Here is a 22,228-nt window from a genome sequence, read left to right as displayed (position 1 = left end):
TAAATGAAAAAGAAATTATCTGGACTAATTTTCACATCATGCACAAAAAAAATTCATTTTTTTTTTTTTGCCACATCCTTTGCATGCGGAAGGTCCCAGGCCAGGGATCGAACCCACCCACAGCAGTGACAATACCAGATCCTTAACTGAGAGTCCACTAAGGACTCTGGATTAGGCACTTAAATGTAAGACCTGAAACAATAAAACTTCTAGAAAAAAAACATAGGGACTTCACCTTTTGTCATGGGACTCAATATATATTTTGGAGGATATGTATTTTCAGGCAAGAGAAACAAAAGGAAAAATCAATAAATGGGGTGATATCAAATAAAAAGCTTATGCACAGTGAAGCAAACTATCAGTAAATGAAAAAGTCACTTACTGAATGGGAGAAGATATTTACAAATTATATATATGATAAGGGGCTACTATCCAAAAGAAGTCATATAACTCAACATTAAAAAAACCAAACAACCCAATTTATAAAAATCTGAATAGACATTTTTTTCAACAAAAACATACAGATGGGTGAAGGACACATGTAAAGATGCTCAACATTGCTAATCATCAGGGAAATGTAAATGAAAACCACACTGAGATATAACTTCACACCTGTCTGAATGGTTATGATCAAAAAGAGAACAAATAACAAGTGTTGCAAGGATGTCAGGAAAAAATAATCCTTATGTACTATTGGTTTGAATATACATTGTGGCAGACACTATAGAAAACAGTATGGAAATGTCTCAAAAAATTAAAAAATAGATCTATCATACAATCGAGCAATCCCACTCCTAGGTATTTATCCAGTAAAAACAAAAACACTAGTTCAAAAGGATATATGCACCGCTATGTTTATTGTCACATTATTTACAATATCCAAGATATGGAAGCAACCTAAGTGTCTATTGGTAGACAAATGAATAAAGATATAGTATTTATGTTATCAATATAATATTACTCAATTATAAAAATGAATGAAATATTGCCATTTGTGACAACATGGATGGATCTAGAAGGTATTATGCTTAGTGAATTAAGACAGAAAGATGAAATACTCTATGATTTCTCATATGTGGCATCTAAAACACCAAGCAAATGAACAAACATAACAAAACAGAAACAGTTACGTAACAGAGGACAAACAGGTGGATGCCAGAGGAGAGAAGAGACAAATTTCCCATGCTGAAGAACCCCAAATAATTTATGCTGATACTCCACCTTCAAAGAGCTCATGTATAACTCCTTTAAGTATGGCCTGTGCATAGTGACTTCCTTGTAAAGAGTACAGTATATGCGGGAGGGGAAAGCAGACTAACTTCATAGTGGAGAGAAACATGGCACTAAGACCTTGGTTTGATGATCATGGAAACATCATCACTGATGTCGTGTAGACAGCATTTGATATGATGTTACGAGAGTGGCACTTTATCCCATTGTCTTTCTGCTAAAAACCTATAACCCCAACATAATCATGAGAAAACTTCAGACAAATCTCAACTAAGGAGAACAGTACAAATATTTTGATACTCAAATCTGTCAAGGTCATGAAAGATAAGCCACGTCCAGGAGGAACCTAATTTGACATGGCAAACATAATGCAATATTGTGTTTGGGATACTCAAACAAGAAAAAAGAGATTAAATTAAAAAATTAAGACAATCTGAATAAAGCATCAACTTTAGTTAATAACAGTGTGTCACTATCAGTTCTCTGTGACAAATGTACCATATCAATATAAGATATTAATAAGGTAAACTAAATACAGGATTTATAGGAACTCTATTATTTTGCAACTAACCTGTAAATCTAAATCAACTCTAATTTAAAAGTTTATTTTTAAAAGCAATAAATGAAATAAATTATCAGTTTTCCTGGAAATTCAATGCAGACATCTTTGTGCTGGAAATTCATTTATTAATGACTGGATTAAACCATTTATTGTTTAATACCTGATTACTATGTTTTAAAACCTGGGTGGGATTGACTTCTACAATGTGAAAGTGGAGAAGAAAAATGTAGGGGAGAGGGGTATGCCATAGCAATAAACTTCTATTCCACAAAGTGGCACAGAGTCAACCTGATAAGCAACCATATCAAGAAGGAAAAAGACCAAAAAGCATATCTGAAATCATCTGAAATGTTAAGAAAAAAAAAAACAGAATCTCAAAGTACATACATATCAATTAAAAACAGTTTGAAATCACCATATTGCAAAACATACACTATGTTCCTGACTGATATAAAGCTTCTTACTCATTACGGTTAAGTTAGCCTTGACACACTAGAAAGCAGCTGACAAATAGACATAGAAAATCTAGGTTTCTGTGCCATCTCTACTAGATAATATGGCACTAACCCTTCCCAAATTTCAGTTATGTTTTTTCGTAAAATTGAAATGATTATAGTTAATTAAATACTGTCTATAAAGTACTTTTACATAGTAACATCTTAACATTTACTTAATTTTCTTTAATTCACTTGTACAAACCACCCTTGATCCTGCATTTGCAAGCAAATGGAGATCAGTCTAGGAAAGATATTATATCAATCAAAGTATTTAAAATTGGGTTGAGTTGGATATTTGTGAACTAGTTTAAAAATTCCCTGAGTGAAAAAAGTTTCAGGAGTTACCTGAGTTCTACAGATGAAAAATGCGCAATGAAATAGATGTCTGAAATATAAGATTTCACGGTGAGTTGCTACTAGCATAAAAACAGATCAATAGAGACTATGTGTTCTCAGCCCTGCAACTTTGTCCCTAACACTTATGTCTTAAGACGTCCTTCTAATTTCTTTCTGACAATTTGTAGCAATCTGTAAATCTGAAATACTTAACTATAGGCAGTCCTCACTCTGTATGGTAGCATGATGCCATAACAAATATCTTGTAAATTGTGATGTCAATAATTGTTCTGTTCAGTCACAGAACTATTAACGTCACAAGTTACAAGATATTTTTAACATTTTAAAAAAGATATTTAAAAATTTTTCTTCCTGTCAGTTATAAATATTTAAGAAAATTTCAATATAACTAATATCTATGTAATGCACGGTGTTTTAAAACATTGGACACGTTGAGAATTAAAATGTTCTATTTCTATGTAAATAACTCATCAACAGCAAGAGTAGTTTACACAGTGCTGATCTTCCTGTCATATAATTTATGATAGAGAGAAAAAGCATCTCTATTATGTCTCGGCAAACTGTCATACTCCTTTCTCAATTTGATTAGCCATAACATTTTATTCTTTGCCCTTTCAGTGACATAAAATGTCTGCAAGTGTTCCTTTAGTGTGATTTTTTTTCTTTTTTTTTTTAATTGGCCAGTGTCTCTTCCTCTGGAACTTTCGCACACTTTTCTCCGCAGCAATCTCCTCTTTGCATCTCTACATTTGCCTTCACTCAGTTCCGTTGGTGGTAACCCAGAGGCGCTCAAACAGCTGTAGTATCAACATTCCCATAGTCAGCTATTTCTTCTGGAATTCCCTTATGTTTGTTCACATCTCCCTTGCAGTATTGTCATTTTTCCTTTTTTTCACCTATACTTTTTTTTTTTGAGAGGCTCATTTTCTCTTTCAGTAATGCATTTTTGTAAAATATCATATGGGTTTATCATCAGGGACAAGGCATCAATACAATGACGTGCTTATATCTGATATGAAGTGAATAATATGTGTAGTGACTAATCCCCAACAGACTTTGAAAAAAGTGTTGGGATTGGGGCTGGTCAAGATGTGGACATGTTATTTACACAGTGATTTGTGGACTGAGGTAATTGTAGCCAAGTTTGTACTTTATGTAATTACCTACAGTTAATATATTCTAGTAACTGAAATATGAACCATGTTAGTGGGGGACTGGTGTTAGTTAACTAATCTGTGGTAACTAAAATCTGTATCTATCAGAGCCATGCAAAATGAGGACTGTTTATATAATAAGGGGTGATAAATAAATCCAATTTCAATTAATACTTTTATGCATGCAAATTCTTTATGGCAAAACTGTTTCCGTTTCTTAGGAAGAGGCCATGTATGAGAACATTCATTTTTCTTTTCAATCATTAAAGAAAGATTTATTACATGATTGTAATATACCTTCCAGGAGAATAGAAATCAAGACTAATCTCTGTCCTCACAGTACTTACACTGTAGTAGAGAAAATACGCAATAAATAAAATAAGTTATTAAAAACTCAGATAATGGTAACAGCAAAGGAGAAAATAAAGCAGGTAAGTGTAACACAGTGTCAGGGAGGAAGTCAAGTTTTAAATATGGAGATAAGGGGAGGTTTCGCTGAGAATCTAATTTTTTAGTAAATACCTAATGAAAATAAGGAAGTGAGGCTTATGTACATTTTATAGAGGAGCGTCCCCTATAGGGGGAATGGTAAAAGTAAAGGCTCTGAATTAAAAGTAGTTCCGTTATGTTTAGAGGAATAGAGAGGAAGCCAGTGCAGCTCAGACAGTGAGAAGAAACGTGAAAGAGATGAGAGAAGAGGGCTCGGTGAACCAGGTTACACGGGCGCCCAAATATCTTATTTATGGCTTTGTTGTACTCTGTCTGAGATTACAAGTCATAATGAGGCTCAAGCAGAAGAGTGGCATGAACTAATTTATATTTTAATAGTAGCACTCTGGCTTCTTCCTTCAAAATATACTGAAGAGGTGTCAGGGCAGAAGCAGAGAGGTAGTTAAGATTCTATTATTATTGCAATAGATTTCTTTTCAGGAAAGAAATCATGGTGTCTCAGACTAGCATAGAGATTCTGGAATGATGGTAAAGAGCTGAGTTCTGTCTATATTTCAAAATATAGCAACTTTCCAGTGTCAAAAAGATGCTTGAACAATCCTCTAGAATTGATTGAAAAGGAATTTGAGATATTAATTTCCTTGTAAGGAGGAGGTAGAGCTCAGGCACTTAGCTTCTGTAAAGAAATATATCATCGGCCATGATAGATCTTTCTCGCCATAATGTGCCAATGTTTTCCCCTGACAAAAAAAAAAAAAAAGGTTTGAGAATAAAGTTGGAAAGAAGAAAAAATCAGCATATTTGACCCAGATTTCTCAAGGTTAATTGCAGGGGTTTCTTCACCTTTGTATGATTTGTCAGCTTCAGTTAAAAAATAATGAAAGCAGAGAAAGGATCCTATCTAAGACATAAGATAACAGGCAGCATGACACTGTTCAGAGAGAGCTAACCCACACTACGGAATAAAAGGCAAAGTCATGGGGCCTCAGGGATTTTCCTTTGAAACAACATTATACTCAACAACTTGAATACTTAAAAGACTGATGCAAAAACAACAATGTTTGCTTTCAAAAGAATCCCACATAGAGGCATACTTATTCAGATGAATTCGCATCTCTCTCTCTCAAATAATTCCAGTATCCAGATGGAAACTCTCTCAGCCTTTGAGTATTTGCATTTTCCACATGCAGCATAGAATGTAACTATATTCCAGTGCCACATTACAAGGTGTTTTTTACATAGATGTGCACACATATCTGTGGAGAATATGTACTTAACAGATAGGCCAAAACTCTAAGCTATAGGTGCTATCTTAGTTTAGCCAAATCCTTTTACTAGCTATTGTACCATGTCTATCCTTTGTGTTCCATTCCAGGTATTCCCTCCCTCAATATACTTTACAGCTAATGCTGCATGATGTTCATTTTAACACATTCTGTCCTCTAAAGTAAACAAATGGATACTGATTTTTGTCAACCCCAGGTGACTCATCTTTTGTAATTTGTCATGCCAGATTTCATCAGCCACTTCATACTGGCTCAGTGGAAAAGCACAAAATCCAATTGATTCAACACCAAATGATTTATCATAACATGACACATTTTAAATGATGAAGTTCCAGAATAGACACAGTAAAAGGCATTGCACTCTTCAAAAAATTCATGGGAAAAAAAGAGAATAAAATCCTTCTTTTGTTAAATCAATGTTCACAAACATATTGTTAGGCATTTTGATCTCTATGATAAAAAACTCAAGAATAACTGCCATGATTTTATTTATATATTTATATAATATATATAAATATCATACATACATATACATATATATATATATAATTTGCAGATTCAGAAGTTGGCTAGGTAAGTATAAACCTAACGTACCAAATATAGCACATTCCAATGTTTACCCACCAAGTTTACCTTGATTTCCCAAAGATTCAATTCCAGCCATTTAGCACCTGCTAATTATGAGAAATATAACTTCTAAGTTCTTCTGAATAAAATTTCGGATTGCTTCCAAGACCAGCACATCATCAAGAAAAGTAGCTAGACTCATTATCCAAGAATGTGTGATTGCAATGTCAAATGAAGCATTATTTTGTCTGGTTTTCACCGCATCATGCTTCTTCCTTGGCAGACTACCAGCTGACAGATTTTTTTAGATAGCTCCCAAAGGGATTTCCATAAAGCCCACATGTCAATTTCCCTATATACTATGTACAGGAATAAAATGAACAATCTTGATATACATTTAAAAAGATACCATCACTGCATATACACCTTATTTGGATAAATGTCCTCCTAATTTACAGATATTTAACCATAACCCAAATACTTGATGTGTTTACCCTTATGACTGAAGTGGCATTATGTATGACATTTATAACTTACTGTAATTGGGTAGAGTCAAATTTCATTCATTCAGCACATCATAGCTACTGATAATGGCCCTGTGCTGTTTGTGATTTCATTTTATTGTCACATTACTCTGAGGAATACAATTAAATCTTTGTTCTAATGATGAGAAAGCTGAAGCACTGATGCTGGAGATTTTAGCAGACAAAACCTAACCTGAGGTGTATGTAGACAAATAATTTAAAAATTAATTATGATTAAGTGTAATGAATCTTAATAATGAAGGGTTAGTGAAAATGGATAGCAAAAGGAACTGGTCAATTTTTGAGTAGCAAGAAGAACTCCAGGGATAGGGAAGATTATGATAAGAATTAGGTCAAGGTAGATGTTTCTAGTTAAAAGTGGATGAGGAAGACAAGAAGGAAGAGGTGGAAAAGGTTTCAGCATGTGCCAAGCACTAGATATGGAAAAGCATATGTAACTGCAAGGAGTTTAGCATGTATGAAGATGAACCCACTGAGCAATGCGTGGGATGGAGCCTGCAACCTCATAGTTCCTAGTCAGATTTGTTTCCGCTGCACCAGGATGGGAACTCCTAGAATTTACATTCCTTTTTTTTTTTTTTTGGTCTTTTTGCCATTTCTTGGGCCGCTCCCACAGCATATGGAGGTTCCCAGGCCAGGGGTCCAGTCGGAGCTGTAGCCACCGGCCTACGCCACAGCCACAGCAACGTGGCATCCAAGCCATGTCTGCAACCTACACCGCAGTTCAGGGCAACACTGGATCCCTAACCCACTGAGCAAGGCCATGGTTCCTAGTCGGATTCGTTAACCACTGAGCCACGATGGGAACTCCCTAGAATTTACATTTCTAACTGGTGATGCTGATGCTCCCTTTGAAAACCACAGGTCGAAAGAAGGAAACTGGGAAGCAAGTCAAAAAAAGCCAATGTCATGCAGTCACACCTGTCTTCCTCCCCCTATTGTTGAACATAGGAGAGGAGCTCTCTAGGGAAACAATGTGAAATAAACCCAAAATGCCTGCCTTCTCTCTGGCCTTTCCAGAAACCATATTCCCCTACAAACTCCATTTATACAGTACCTAATCACGCTTTCACAAGATTATGCCAAGAGGGCTTTCAGAAGAAAGGGAGTTGGTTCTTGAAGTCAATTCTGATTTTCTATAGATTATACATGTATAGAATTGGATTGGTCATTTTCTTTTGTTTTATGACATAAGCTTTTCTCAAAATATGGCTCATTTTTGTTGATTTTTAATAATAATAAAATAGGCACCCATACATCAATCACCCAAAACCAAATTTAGACTATTGACTAAAACCTAGATTGAACCATATCAGGAGGTAGCACCCTAATTCATCTCCCTAACTCTCTCAGCCTGAATTAATCTTCACTCTTAATCCCTTCTATTCTCTACATATAAACTTATACATACATGCGTATATCTGAAAAATTCTTAAATCTTAAGATGTTTTAGCTTTATATAAACTATATTATGCTATATATTATGTTTGGGGACACACTTGTATAATCAGCATTGTATTGGTGATATTCCTGTATAATTATGTGTCACTGTAGATCAGCTATAGTCTACTGTAAAATACTTTATCACATGGATACACTACAGCTTTTCATTTTGTTTTGCTTCTGTGAAAAGTGTTGCTGCAAATATTCTTATATGTACAATAATAATACATATGGTAATAAATATGTACAAGTTTATCTTGGATAGTAACCTGTGAGTGGAATTGCTGTGTCATCCTGTGTGTAAATGTTCACATTTAGGAGGTAACACCAAACTTTTTTCCCAATTGATTATAAAAACATTCCCACCTGCAATTAAAGATACTGTGGATCTATATGCGCTTCCATATGTGATGTTGACAAACTTTTAAAAAAAATTTTTAAAGTTTTTTTTTAATTTTAAATTTTAAATTGTATTTCATAGTAATCTCAATTTTCTCTTCTTTCCTGATCACTAATGATCTTGAACATCTTTGTGTGTTTTCTATATGTGTTTCCCCTTCTTACATGTTTATCATTGTGTTTCTCACTATTTTATCATACTATTCGTGCTTTTCTTACTGATTTAAACAACTTATTTGCATAATCTTCTAATTATTTTTCAGTTTTATGTATTAATAGGATCTTCAAATATGTAGCTTGTCTTTTCATTATCAAAATATTTAAAGCAATTGAAAAGCTTCTATTTAAAATATATACATCTTTTATAATGATTGTTAGATTTTGTTTAAGAAATATTTCATTAGTCTAAGAATTAAATTTATTCATCACCTCTATTTTCTATATATTTTAGAAGTTTACTGTGGACACTTACATACTCAGTCTATTCTCAGTTGTATATAATGTGAAAAAAGATCAGACTTAATTATTTCTATATGAAGAACTTAATATATACTAAGAGAATAGTATATAAAGATGAGCATATAACCAATTAGGATTTACCCAAGACACTCAGGTGGATTAGAAAAATTCATAAATATAATTCACCACATTAAAAGATTAAAGTGGGAGTCATATGTGAAAATAGTAAAATACAGTAAAATATTTGGTAAAGCTCACTACCAAGCCATTATTAAAAAAAAAAAAAAAAAAAAAAGCTCTGAGTAAGAAGGGAAACTTCTTAGGCTTCTAAACAAATACTTATAAAGCCAAACAAATAAATAAGAAAAATCTGAACTCACAATATCCCAAATGTAGAAATTTTATATAGTGTCTCTTTCAAATCAGAACTAAGAAGAAATGCCAATGACGCTGTTGAGAGTTTAGCTTAACTACTTCACAAAAATTGATATCTTAGCATCCACTTTGTGTGGCAAAGTGTCCTGCAGGGCCTCTAGGTAACAAAGCCCCCTTCCTTAGCCCTTGCCCTGGACTGCAACCCATGCAGTCACGAGTAAATGTAAATCCTAGTTAAACTTCCCAGGAAAGACTTTGTGCTAAACATTCTTCCCCAATCCTTCCTTGGGCTTCCCCCTTATGAACACCTTGGATAAGATCCCCAGGATGCTTACCAAACTTTGCTTTTTTCAGTTTGAATTGGTCCTACCCTAGCACAGGAACTCCAAAACACTCCAACTGAGGACCCTGATAAAGGCATGTGACCCAGGTCCTGCCAATGCTCTCTCTGTACTCTTCCTTGACCTACTCTAGTGGCCCCTTGAGGCTGCTGTGTACTTTCTCCAGGACATGTGAATAATGAACTTCTGTATTTCAATTCTCTTGTGTCCTTTTGTTGAACCATGGCTCACCATCAGACTCTCCAGGGCTCTACTTAAATGTTTAACACGGTTTACTCTCAATCTAGAATCTCTCCCTCTCTCTCAAAAACACACACTTAGATATGCACACATGGTTAAAATTTAACAGGGATCTGTTAGAGAATATAAGTTTTATATTTCAGAAAAGAGAAAAGCATAATAATTGACAAATGCTATAGCAAAAAACAAGCTGAGCAAAGAGGATTCATATAGATGATTAACATTAATTATTGGATGAATAATATTTTATATGCCACTTTGATAACTGTAATTTCTCCACATTATATAAAATCTCCATGTAATTGAAAGAAAAAATTTGAAATTAAGGGAACAAAACACAATTGAGATAACCAGTTATTCTATGGAGATAAAACTTTTCTTTTTTAGAGCCACAGAATATGCAAAGAAGGTTAACAGTATTTCCAAAGCTGAAAATGAGCATAATATAAGGAAGCACCTATAATTCATTTCATTGGGCATCTTTAACGCTTGAATAAATACAATTAAGGAACATAAGTTAAGATTTTGAGCAGGAAGGATAAAGAGAAATTCTGCTTTAAAGAGCCACAAGCTGCTACATTTTCAACATAAGCCATACATTTACAGGGCACAGAAGTGATTAGATAACTCAATGTTTTAATCAAGAAAGTCCCCTGAATGTGTAGGGCAGAATGAGTATCTTGTTCATGGTAAGAAGCAGAATTACATTATTTTAAAATAACAGAGGTAATTTTAATCAAGATTTGCCTAAATTTGTGAGCAGAGTGAATAACTGATTACATAATAATCAAAAAAGTAATCTTGTTAGATGGTGATACCCAAATTTTCATATATCTAAAAATAATCACTTAAATTTTCTCTCCAATTAGATCCACAAGTATTAGTGATAAAGGGGGCAGATGTTTTCTTTAAAACTAATTTTTATCAATAGAATTTAGAAATGCAGACATGGCTACTGTTACATAATTGACCTGAAAAGGATAGTTTATTTTTTTTTAAAGAACCATGTAATCCTTAAAGGCATGCAAACAGTTCAACATTGTTTGAACATTTAGCTGGTCAAGTATCTGTTTAAAATAGCTTCTTTTCCTTCAATAATCAAATGTTTATTGAGAATCCACTGTTCCATGTCTTAGAAAAATGTTTGGATAGCCGCAGAAAAAGCATTTGACAAAGTCCAACATCCATTCATGATCAAAACCCTCGCCAAAGTGGGTATAGAGGGAACATTCCTGAATATAATCAAAGCCATTTATGAGAAACCCACAGCAAATATAATACTCAATGGGGAAAAACTGAAAGCCTTCTCACTCAAATCTGGAACAAGACAGGGATGCCCACTCTCACCACTGCTCTTCAACATCGTTTTGGAAGTCCTAGCTACAGCAATTAGACAAACAAAAGAAATAAAAGGCATCCATATAGGAAGAGAAGAGATCAAACTGTCACTGTATGCAGATGACATGATACTATACATAGAAAACCCTAAGGACTCAACCCCAAAACTACTTGAACTGATTAATAAAGTCAGCAAAGGAGCAGGATATAAGATTAACATTCAGAAGTCAGTCGCATTTCTGTATACCAGCAATGAAATATTAGAAAAGGAATACAAAAATATAATACCTTTTAAAATTGCACCTCACAAAATCAAATACCTCGGAATACACCTGGCCAAGGACGTAAAGGACCTATATGCCAAGAACTATAAAACTTTAATCAAAGAAATCAAAGAAGATGTAAAGAAATGGAAAGATATTCCATGTTCCTGGATTGGGAAAAGCAATATTGTAAAAATGGCCATACTACCCAAAGCAATCTACAGATTCAATGCAATCCCTACCAAATTACCCAGGACATTTTTCACAGAACTAGAACAAACAATCCAAACATTTATATGGAACCACAAAAGACCCAGAATCGCCAAAGCAATTCTGAGAAACAAAAACCAAGCAGGAGGCATCACGCTCCCAGACTTCAAGAAATACTACAAAGCCACAGTCATCAAAACAGTGTGGTACTGGTATCAAAACAGACAGACAGACCAATGGAACAGAATAGAGAATCCGGAAATAAACCCTGACACCTATGGTCAATTAATCTTTGACAAGGGAGGCAAGAACATCAAATGGGAAAAAAAAAGTCTATTCAGCAAGCATTGCTGGGAAACCTGGACAGCTGCATGCAAAGCAATGAAACGAGAACACACCCTCACACCATGCACACAAATAAACTCCAAATGGCTGAAAGACTTAAATATACGACAGGACACCATCAAACTCCTAGAAGAAAACATAGGCAAAACACTCTCTGACATCAACGTCATGAATATTTTCTCAGGTCAGTCTCCCAAAGCAATAGAAATTAGAGCAAAAATAAACCCATGGGACCTCATCAAACTGAAAAGCTTTTGCACAACAAAGGAAACCCAAAAGAAAACAAAAAGACAACTTACAGAATGGGAGAAAATAGTTTCAAATGATGCAACCGACAAGGGCTTAATCTCTAGAATATATAAGCAACTTATACAACCCAACAGCAAAAAGGCCAATCAATCAATGGAAAAATGGGCAAAAGACCTGAATAGACATTTCTCCAAGGAAGATATACAGATGGCCAGCAAACACATGAGAAAATGCTCAACATTGCTGATCATAAGAGAAATGCAAATCAAAACTACCATGAGATACCACCTCACACCAGTCAGAATGGCCATCATTAATAAGTCCACAAATAACAAGTGCTGGAGGGGGTGTGGAGAAAAGGGAACCCTCCTACACTGTTGGTGGGAATGTAAACTGGTACAGCCACTATGGAGAACAGTTTGGAGATACCTTAGAAGCCTATCCATAGAACTTCCATATGATCCCACAATCCCACTCTTGGGCATATATCCAGACAAAACTCTACTTAAAAGAGACATGTGCACCCGCATATTCATTGTAGCACTATTCACAATGGCCAAGACATGGAAACAACCCAAATGTCCATCGACAGATGTTTGGATTTGGAAGATGTGGTATATATACACAATGGAATACTACTCAGCCATAAAAAAAAGAATGACATAATGCCATTTGCAGCAACGTGGATGGAGCTAGAGAATCTCATACTGAGTGAAATGAGCCAGAAAGACAAAGACAAATACCATATATCACATATAACTGGAATCTAATATATAGCACAAATGAACCTTTCCACAGAAAAGAAAATCATGGACTTGGAAAATAGACTTGTGGCTGCCTGATGTGACAGGGAGGGAGTGGGAGGGATTGGGAACTTGGGCTTATTAGACACAACTTAGAATAGATTTACAAGGAGATCCTGCTGAGTAGCATTGAGAACTATGTCTAGATACTCATGTTGCAACAGAACAAAGAGTGGGGGGAAAAAATATAATGTATACATGTAAGGATAACTTGAATCCCCTTGCTGTACAGTGGGAAAATTAAAAAAAAAAAAGAAAAATGTTTGGGAAAAATCATATAAGATTTCCTTTTGGCTTGAGTTTAAATTCTAGTGGAAGAAAATAAATAATATATAATATAAAAGCAAAATATGTAATATGATAAATATGAAAGGACTAAGGGGGAAAAGTAGAGCATGAGATTAGTGTGCTCCCCCCCAGTAAGGGAGGAGAATGGAATTTAGCCAGGAATCCAGGGATGTACACAGGACATGGTATACACATCCCAGATGTATAGTCTGATAGGACCCACCTAACCCTGGACTTTGGTTTTCTGCTCCATTTCCTAGCCTCAGGAGAGTTTGCCCAAATCATGACAGTTCTGTAGTCCTAAATAGCCAGACATTCCATCTGTTGCCTCATTTTCTAATACAACTGATAGTTCTTAGACTTTCCCAGGAATGAGGGAAGGATATTAGTATGGCTCTCATATTGAGCAAAGACAGCTTCAAGAGCCCTAGAGCCCTGGTCAAGCTGAACTGACCATGGAGTTTCTGTGTTTACCACTGACTATCTAGAAATACTGTGCATCACAGTCCATAGTATTTAGGAATTTACATCCCAGAAGGTTAACCCTGATGAGTGAGAAATACAAGATGGCAAAGAGACCATATAAATTATTTGTTCTTTCTTCCCCTGATGGTTGGTTCCAAGAAGCCATGATTCCATAGGCCACTTCTAGAAATGGCTTGAGTGGCCCAAGAGAGTGAAATTTCTTGTGAGAGCATCAACAGTTCAATAGGATCATGTTGTATTATTTTATCTGTTGCCCCCTGACTTATTTTCCTTTTTCTTATATACACTTACCTCAGCTTTGTCTCAAGCCCTCTTTGTTACAAAGCTCAAGAGATATTCGTCAACTCTGTTGCCTAACAAATTCTCCAATTTAGTGGATCAAAACAAAAGCCATTTGTTATTTTTTATGAATTAACAGGGTACCAGGGAACTTCTAGAGATAAGGGTCAGAGTTGGCCATTCTTAGCCTGGTCACTCATATCTATGGTTCATAGGCTAAAGGCTGCTAGTCTGGGTTAACCTCAGCTGGAATGATTTGGCTCTAGTGTACATGGTCTTTTATCTTCTTGGCCCTAGGCTTACTTTCTGGGTGGTGACCAGGCTCCAAAATTGTAAGCATAAGTGTGCAAAGTCTCTTAAGGCCTAGGCTTAGAATTACAACATCACTTCCACAGCAGGCTACTTCCCAAAGCAAAAGTTATCCTAAAGTCAAAGAATGGAAAATGTCCAATCTTTATATTCATAAAGGCAGCTGTGAGGTCATATTACAAGGAACAATGTCAGTAGGAGGGAAAGAATCATGGCAATTTTGCAATCAATCTATTATGCTAGGATAAAACAGAAATCCTCATTGAAAAGCTGACATTTGAATAAAAATATAAAAAGTTGTGGGAAAGAGCTATGAAACTATCTTAGTAAAAACCACGCAGTCATGGAGGACATCCAGAGCAAAGCCTTTAAGGCAAGACCATGCTTGGATTATTAAAGGAAAAACAGGAGTTAAAGCAGAGTGAACATGGTAGAAGGTCCTAGGATATACATCATTGAAGTCCTGAGGTCTAGGATGAAAATGAGTGAATGATTTCAAAGTTCAAAGCACTGACTTCATGACATAAAAATGCTTTTGGCTCGCTGGCTCTCAGGTAAGAAGAAATTCCTCATCTCAAAATTGAAAGAACAGTGTAATGAAGTGTATTTCAAACAGTTTCAAGCAGCTGAGCAACTTCTTCCAGTGAACTCTTTTTGAGAGATAGTTAAGAGGGGCCATGCTCAACCTCGTACCTCCCTGCTTTGTGGCAGTCTTGAAGGCTCTTTCTTAGAAAGATTTTTAAATAAATAGACTAGATGATTTTTAAAATCTTGTTCATACCTATGACTGTATAGATAAAAAAAATGTCTTCACAAACTGCCTGCAACTCAGAAACTTGAGCTGTTAACAGGCTGTTTATTCCTATCCCTCCTTTACCTGTCACAAGAAAAAAAAAATCAGTCTTTCAAGCTATTTATTTTGTCACTACATTTATAAAAATCCTTAACTCATATGTAGATGATATATATTATACTATTTCAGAATTTCTTTCAATCACTGTTTTGAAAATTCATTAGAGGTAATGTTGCCTAGAATCATTTTCTGAGAATCTCAGTAAGTTTTATCAGTTTCTGCTAATTTAGAGTTCCTAGGTGCCTAAAACAAAAAAAAAATTCTAGTAGAAAAAACCATTTATAATATAATTTTATAGTTTAATAAATTTTATAATATATTTATGATTCTGATATAGATGCAGGATAAGCTAATAATTTATTTTTTGATCAGTGGCAAAAGTGTACAAATCCGTGAACAACATTTTAGTTAACTACATTCATTCACGTCAGTGGGAGGATTTTCTTATTTTTATACCTAACTACTGGATTTCATTTCTTCCAAAAGCCAACAAAAATATAAATAAATATTAATAAAGCATACACTTGGAGAACACCTTAGACTACTTCTGTTAATCTTATATAGTAGTTACAGTCGTGCTATATCTGAGTATGCAATATATCACTTGTTTAAAACCAAATAGTGAAAACAATGTATGTTCATGTGTCCTACAATCAAACATTTGATCATAAAATATGATCTTTTGCTGCTAAATTATGAGCCAAATAAAATATAATTGAGCATTAAACACAGTATTTTATATAGGAAACCAGTCTTTTCTTAAAGTAAGTGATTTTCATTGATATTATCATTAATCTTAATAAAAATTAAAGAATTTTCATTTGCTTATGATATTGTAAATAAATTTTAATAAAGATGTAAGTGGTTTTAAAACTTGTCATTACAGTATTCTCAGTGATACCATTTTCTTTTCTGCTTTCCTAATTTTAACTTGTTATTGTTTAAATTGTTCATGTCTTCAAAGTTTTTTTTTTCCTTTCTTTTGATCCAGAAGTGCTGCTTTTAATTTTGAAAGCCATTTTCACAATCCAGCTACTATAGATAATGCCTCAAATAGAGAGTGGGAAAATGTCACACTATTTCTTTCAGTCTCTAGTAACAGTTCATGGCACTTAAACACATTCTTGCAAGCAGAATATTGAAGATAAATAATTTCCTTCATATTGCTGCAGAAATGCAAAAAATAAATCTTTGATCTAACATTTGACATTTATTAACTTGAATGTGAGATTAACTATAGCATTTACCCTGAAAAATATTTCACACTCATTAAAAATGTTTCATTTTAGACTCTCAAAAAATGTAAACGCCTTAATTCTGTAATCCTTAAAAGACTCCTATAGCTAGGTAATTATTTTTATTCCTCTTTTATTGATAAAAAAATTCAATGCACTGCAGTTATGCCACAGTCATAGCAAAAGTCAAATTTGACTATAAAAATGAGTTTTTGAATTTCTAGCTTTCTACTACAAAGTTATGATTTTAATTCAAAATGTTTGCTACTTTTACTTTCAAAATGTAGTTTTCCTAAAAGATATAATATGTAAAAATGTTTCCCTCTAGTAAACCAAACAAAATTAATACTCACTTTTAAATACTAAGATTTTCTAATACATGAACTGTGAATGGTTATACTGAAAAAAACTCATTGAATATTTACTTGCTCAAAAATAGCAAAAGGATGTATGAAAGCTTTGAGAAAGGCAGAGTCATAGGATTTGTGTATTAAAAATATGAGATGAATTTTCATTTTGGAAATAATGTTTTATCAAATTATTTACTGCAAAGAGTAATGGAGACAAAAATGCACCTACAGCATCTGGAAGTTTCCAGGCTAGGGGTCGAATCTGAGCTGCAACTACAAGCCTATGCCACAGCCACAGGAATGTGGGATCCTAGCTATGTCTACAATCTACACCACAGTTCGAGGCAACATCAGATCCTTAAACCACTGACCAAGGTCAGGGATCGAACCGGTATCCTCATGGATACTAGTTGGAGTTTATAACCTGCTGAGCCACAAAGAGAATTTCCAAAAAGTTAAAGTTTTTGCTGATCATATCGATGTGAAGAATGGGCATACTGGTGTGTGTAATTGGAAGTTATACTTATAGCAAGAGTAGTTCTGCATTACAACCTAGGCATAAGTTTACCTAAACATTTTCCTTTTTTTAAGATAAATTGATTTTTTAAAATTGAGGTACAGTTGATGTATCTGGTGTTAATTTCTGGTGCACAACAGAATGCTTTTGATATATATTTTAATACGTATTACACATGTATATTATATATAAATAAATATAAATCATATATATTATATTTATATGGCCAGACATGAAGTGGGATGAAGTGGGATAAAATCATATATTTATATAATATATAAATCACATATATAAATATTTATATTTTATATTAATACAAACATATTAATTTATGTTTAGATTTTTATATATTTATATATAATTTATATATACATTATATATAAATGTTATATATATAATTCTTTTTTAGATTCTTTTCCATTACAGTTATTACAATATGCAGAATGTAAAACCTTTTGCTACAGTAGGTCCTTGTTGTTTATCTATTTTATGTATAGTAGTATATAACTGTTAATCCCAAACTCCTAATTTATCCCTCTATCTCTTTCCCCTTTGTTAATCATAAATCTGTTTTCTACATCTGTGAATCTGTTTCTATCTTGTAAATAAGTTAATTTGTATCTTTTTTTTAAGATTCCACATAGTGCTATTATATGATATTTACCTTTCTCCATTTGAATTACTTCACTTAGTATAATAATCTATGTTGCTACGATTGGCATTATTCCATTCTTTTTTATGGCTTAGTAATATTCCAGTGTATATATTATCTAAACATTTTCATGACTACACATTATCAACAGTTCATCCAAGGAATCATCTGTTATGTCACAGCCTCTGTCAAATTCAATATGCTTTTGTGACACCATGCCATTCTCACAGTGAGTTTTATACTTATTTGAAGAATTATATCATTATCTATCTTCTTAACTGGACTATAAAGTTCATGGTTGGATTTTAATGGTTTCTGTTTTCCATACCATTCCATGTACTTATCTTTCACATATTAAGTAGGAAAGTATTATTTAAAAACCATTTGAGTGAAATATCTGGCTAAATTGTGCTTCAAAATTATTTTTCATTAAAGCACAATTTAGCCAGATATTTCACTCAATATTTTCATTATCAATAACATTATGATACAGTTATGGTAAAACATCTCAATTCATTTACTCATATAACAAAATGGGATGGCAGTGTAACAATGCTTCAAGCATTTTGTGGCTTTAAGATAACTTTTAGAAAATGAATCAAATATTCTGTTTTGAATAATGTTTGTTCATTAATGTAACTTACTCTGTTTTTATCATGCCACTACTGACATAAAGTATCATAAATTAATTAATTTAGTGGCTCCTTTGAATAAAGCCCAAGTTTTTTGGTCAAATTTTTTTAATCTTTAGATCCCTGCCAAGTCTTTTGTTACCTCTCTTTATTAAGTTCATTTTGAATCTTTAGTTCTTATTATTAAATGGAGGAGAGTAAATGGATTCCCAAAATTAAGTTTAACAAACCAACTTAGTACATGCTCTGGAATTGCCCAGAATTTCTCAGAGTTAATAAGCTTCATATATTATTGCAGTAAGCACCATTTTGGGCATCAACTGTGTTTTAAAACAGACAAGAGTATTCTGCACTATTCTAACTTAAAATATTTTATGCTCCATTAACTTACTTAAACTGAACAAGCTTAATCAATACCAATAGCCACAAAAAAGCAAAACTACATCAACTAGTACCACACTGTAGAGAAAAATGTGTAAACATCGTAAACAAACATGACTTGAATTGTAACTCTAAACTGGAAATGAGCAATTTGGTGTTTGTGAAGAAGAACATTCATAAATATCTGCATGTCTATGTGTATATGTGATCCAGAGTGTTTATCAAAAACACTGCACCCATCAACAAAGGCAAATGTAGAATGAGTGGGTCAATTGTTCAATACTGCCCTTGTGAAGTGCCATTGTTCCTGGCCTGAGTAGGGAACTCAAGCCTTCTGAGTCTGAGTCTGGCACTCTTCTCACTGCAGTATCAGAAAGCCTATGCTGGAGCCAATTACTTTCAGGTTCCTACAATGTACAATCCCTCCCAGCCCCTGACAGTTTTTAATCTCAATATCAGAGGCAGTCTTATTTTCACTCGAGGTATATTTTACTGAAATCATTTAAATTTATATGTAAATATTAAATATCTCAATGTTTATTTGTAAGGGCATTTACAGTGTTTTTTTTAACGGTTTAAATTTTGTGTATCTTTGATCAGCTCACATTAATTTCAGATACGTTCAGTTTCACAGACACATAGACAGTAGAATATCTTTTGCTTAATATACACTCATTTGAAATAGAACTATCTTCAATTTATTTGAGATCTCATAAAGAATGCTGGTAATAAAGCCATATGAAATCATAGTTGTACATGACTAAAAGTTCCCTTTTCTTTTTTTTTGTCATTTTCAAATATTGCTGTTGGGTATACTTTTAAATTTAATCAGAATAAGTGTATGAGGAAAAAAAAAAGTTTCACATAATATCCTGTCAGTGAAATTAGTAAAACCTGGAAAGCAATTTTCAGTTCAGTATGAGGATCAGGAGATAAGATGCAATATCGGTTCATTTTCACTATAGCAAAAGAAAGTGTAATTTCAGTACTCTTCTAACTTCTATTATCCACACGGGAGCTGTTATTATCTGCATAATGTACTGAGGCATATGCAATTAGGCTTACTGTTCAGATTAGTCTCCCTTGGTTTCAAGTCACTTTCACTTGAAACGATAAAATTAAATTAGCAGTCTTACCCAGGTCAGTGTGAAGTCTCTCCCAATGGATTTTGGATGCTATTGTTGCTCAGATACAGTTTTCATATCATAACATTGGATGCATTTGGAATACAGATATTTTTGCCCCATTTGTAGGAATTTTTAATAAAAGAGGGCAAAAGATAATTTCATTTAATTCAATTTCTCTACTTAGCTGTTGTACAGGAATTTAAAATAGTAGTAGAATGCTTGGAGCTAATTGTATACTTTTCTTTGGGAGTTACAAGCTATGTGATGAGATTTATATTAAAAATTAAAATATATTGACAAGATTAAACAATACTGAATTCCACTTGTGATACAAATTTCCTTTTTCCTTTGAAACAGGAGGTAGAATTAACCTATGAAGTTATGTCTAGGAAAGAATTAGTCATTGCATTTTCTGCTTTTATTGTCTCTTTCTTTATATTATTTTATATCCTTTCTCTTAAAGTAACAATGATAAATAATGTACATTTTTTAAATATAATCAGAGGACTTTTTTATATTTGTTTCTATTGTTCTTTGACTTTTTTTTTTTTTTGGTCTTTTGAGAATGTAAGGAATCTAGAGAGAAATTTTTTTTGAAAGAGAAATAGAGCAAACCCCTAAATATTCTTATGTTCAAATTACACTGATTTATAACTGATAAAAGGGGAACACATGGAATTAACGAAAATTCAAACAATCTCAACAGAGGTAGCTATATTCTTGCCCTGTCTGTTTACAACAGGAAGTAAAATTTTACCCTAGGCTTTTGCCATAATGCATTGTTCTTTGTTCCTCAATTACACCTGACACTCATCTTCCCTCTCCTTCAAAACCCTTGTACCATTTATTGCTTGACTACCTTTTAATTTTCCTTCAAGCCAGAATTTTGTCACTTCTGGGAATGCTTCCCTAAAAGAGTAAGAAGGGTGCACATCTTTTGGAATCCTGTAGCACCACATTCTTACCTTTGCATGATACGTGCATACTGTTTAGCTCATCTTTAAGTCATGGACTACCTCACTCATTTCTATTTCTCCCAAGTTCTACACTTGTTTTTAATAGAGTAGAAATTGAATACTTATTTGTCAAAAGACCGACTGAATAGAATGAATGAATTATTAAACAAACTAGATATTGTTTCTAGAGAAGTAGAAAATAGTGGCAACAAAAAACAAGCTAAATTTGAAAGACTATTTAGGTTGTCATAAATCCATCTATAATTAATTATTTTCTATCTTCCATTGTAATATATATATTTTTTCTCACTCAAAAATCAAATCTGGCTTTGTGTGTGTGTCTGTGAGAAAGAGAGAGAGACAGAGATGGACAGACACAGACAGATGCACAAACTATGGCTGGGTGCCTACAGGGCAGCTATCCCATCTTCAGTTCACATTCTCTACCATACCGTATGGCATTGTATCTGATTATCTCACCACCTCACACATATATGGTACCTACAAGCCCTAGAAAGTAAGTGTTTGAATTTCGGATCCTGGTTCAAACTATACCTTGGGAATAACAACTCTAATGACAATGGAAAATTAGACCAAAAAATGTATTTTAACCTGGTGATGTGTCTTTATAAAGGGATCAACCATTGTATTACTTGGAAAATTACTTTTTCTAACACATTTACTACTGTTTGTTTTAATTTAGAGACTCAATTTAAATATAAATTTCTCAGAGAAACAACCACAGGCATAAAATCCCTCTCCAGAACCCTAAAACCAAGTGTTTGAAGATTCAATGTTTGGTCCACAATTGATTTGACTGAAACACCTTATTAGGATTCTTGTAAAGCTCACTTGTTCTTTATTTCACTGAGTGTGATTATTTGTACATTTTGCTGCAGAAATGTTAATGTGGTTGATTATGAGGCAGTGGCAATATGTAAAAGATGTTCCAAATTCCTTTCTAAAGTAAAAATAATGGAAATTCTGAAATTTATCTGATCCCATGGATTTCAATTAAAGTAATTTAAAAAAACATGTAAAATAAATAAA

At 33.6% G+C, this 22,228-nt stretch overlaps 1 long non-coding RNA gene across 1 annotated transcript in view; it reads left to right on the top strand.

Annotated features, from left to right (window-relative positions):
* LOC125126201 (uncharacterized) overlaps positions 1-22,228 on the top strand; it is a 218,877-nt gene that overhangs the window by 136,197 nt on the left and 60,452 nt on the right. The gene's annotated exons all lie outside the window — the stretch shown is intronic.

This window comes from Phacochoerus africanus, chromosome 4 (assembly GCF_016906955.1).
Source record: "Phacochoerus africanus isolate WHEZ1 chromosome 4, ROS_Pafr_v1, whole genome shotgun sequence".
In the NCBI taxonomy this organism is placed as follows: domain Eukaryota; kingdom Metazoa; phylum Chordata; class Mammalia; order Artiodactyla; family Suidae; genus Phacochoerus; species Phacochoerus africanus.
Note: the sequence above shows the minus strand (reverse complement) of the source record. Positions and strands in the feature narration are given on the sequence as shown.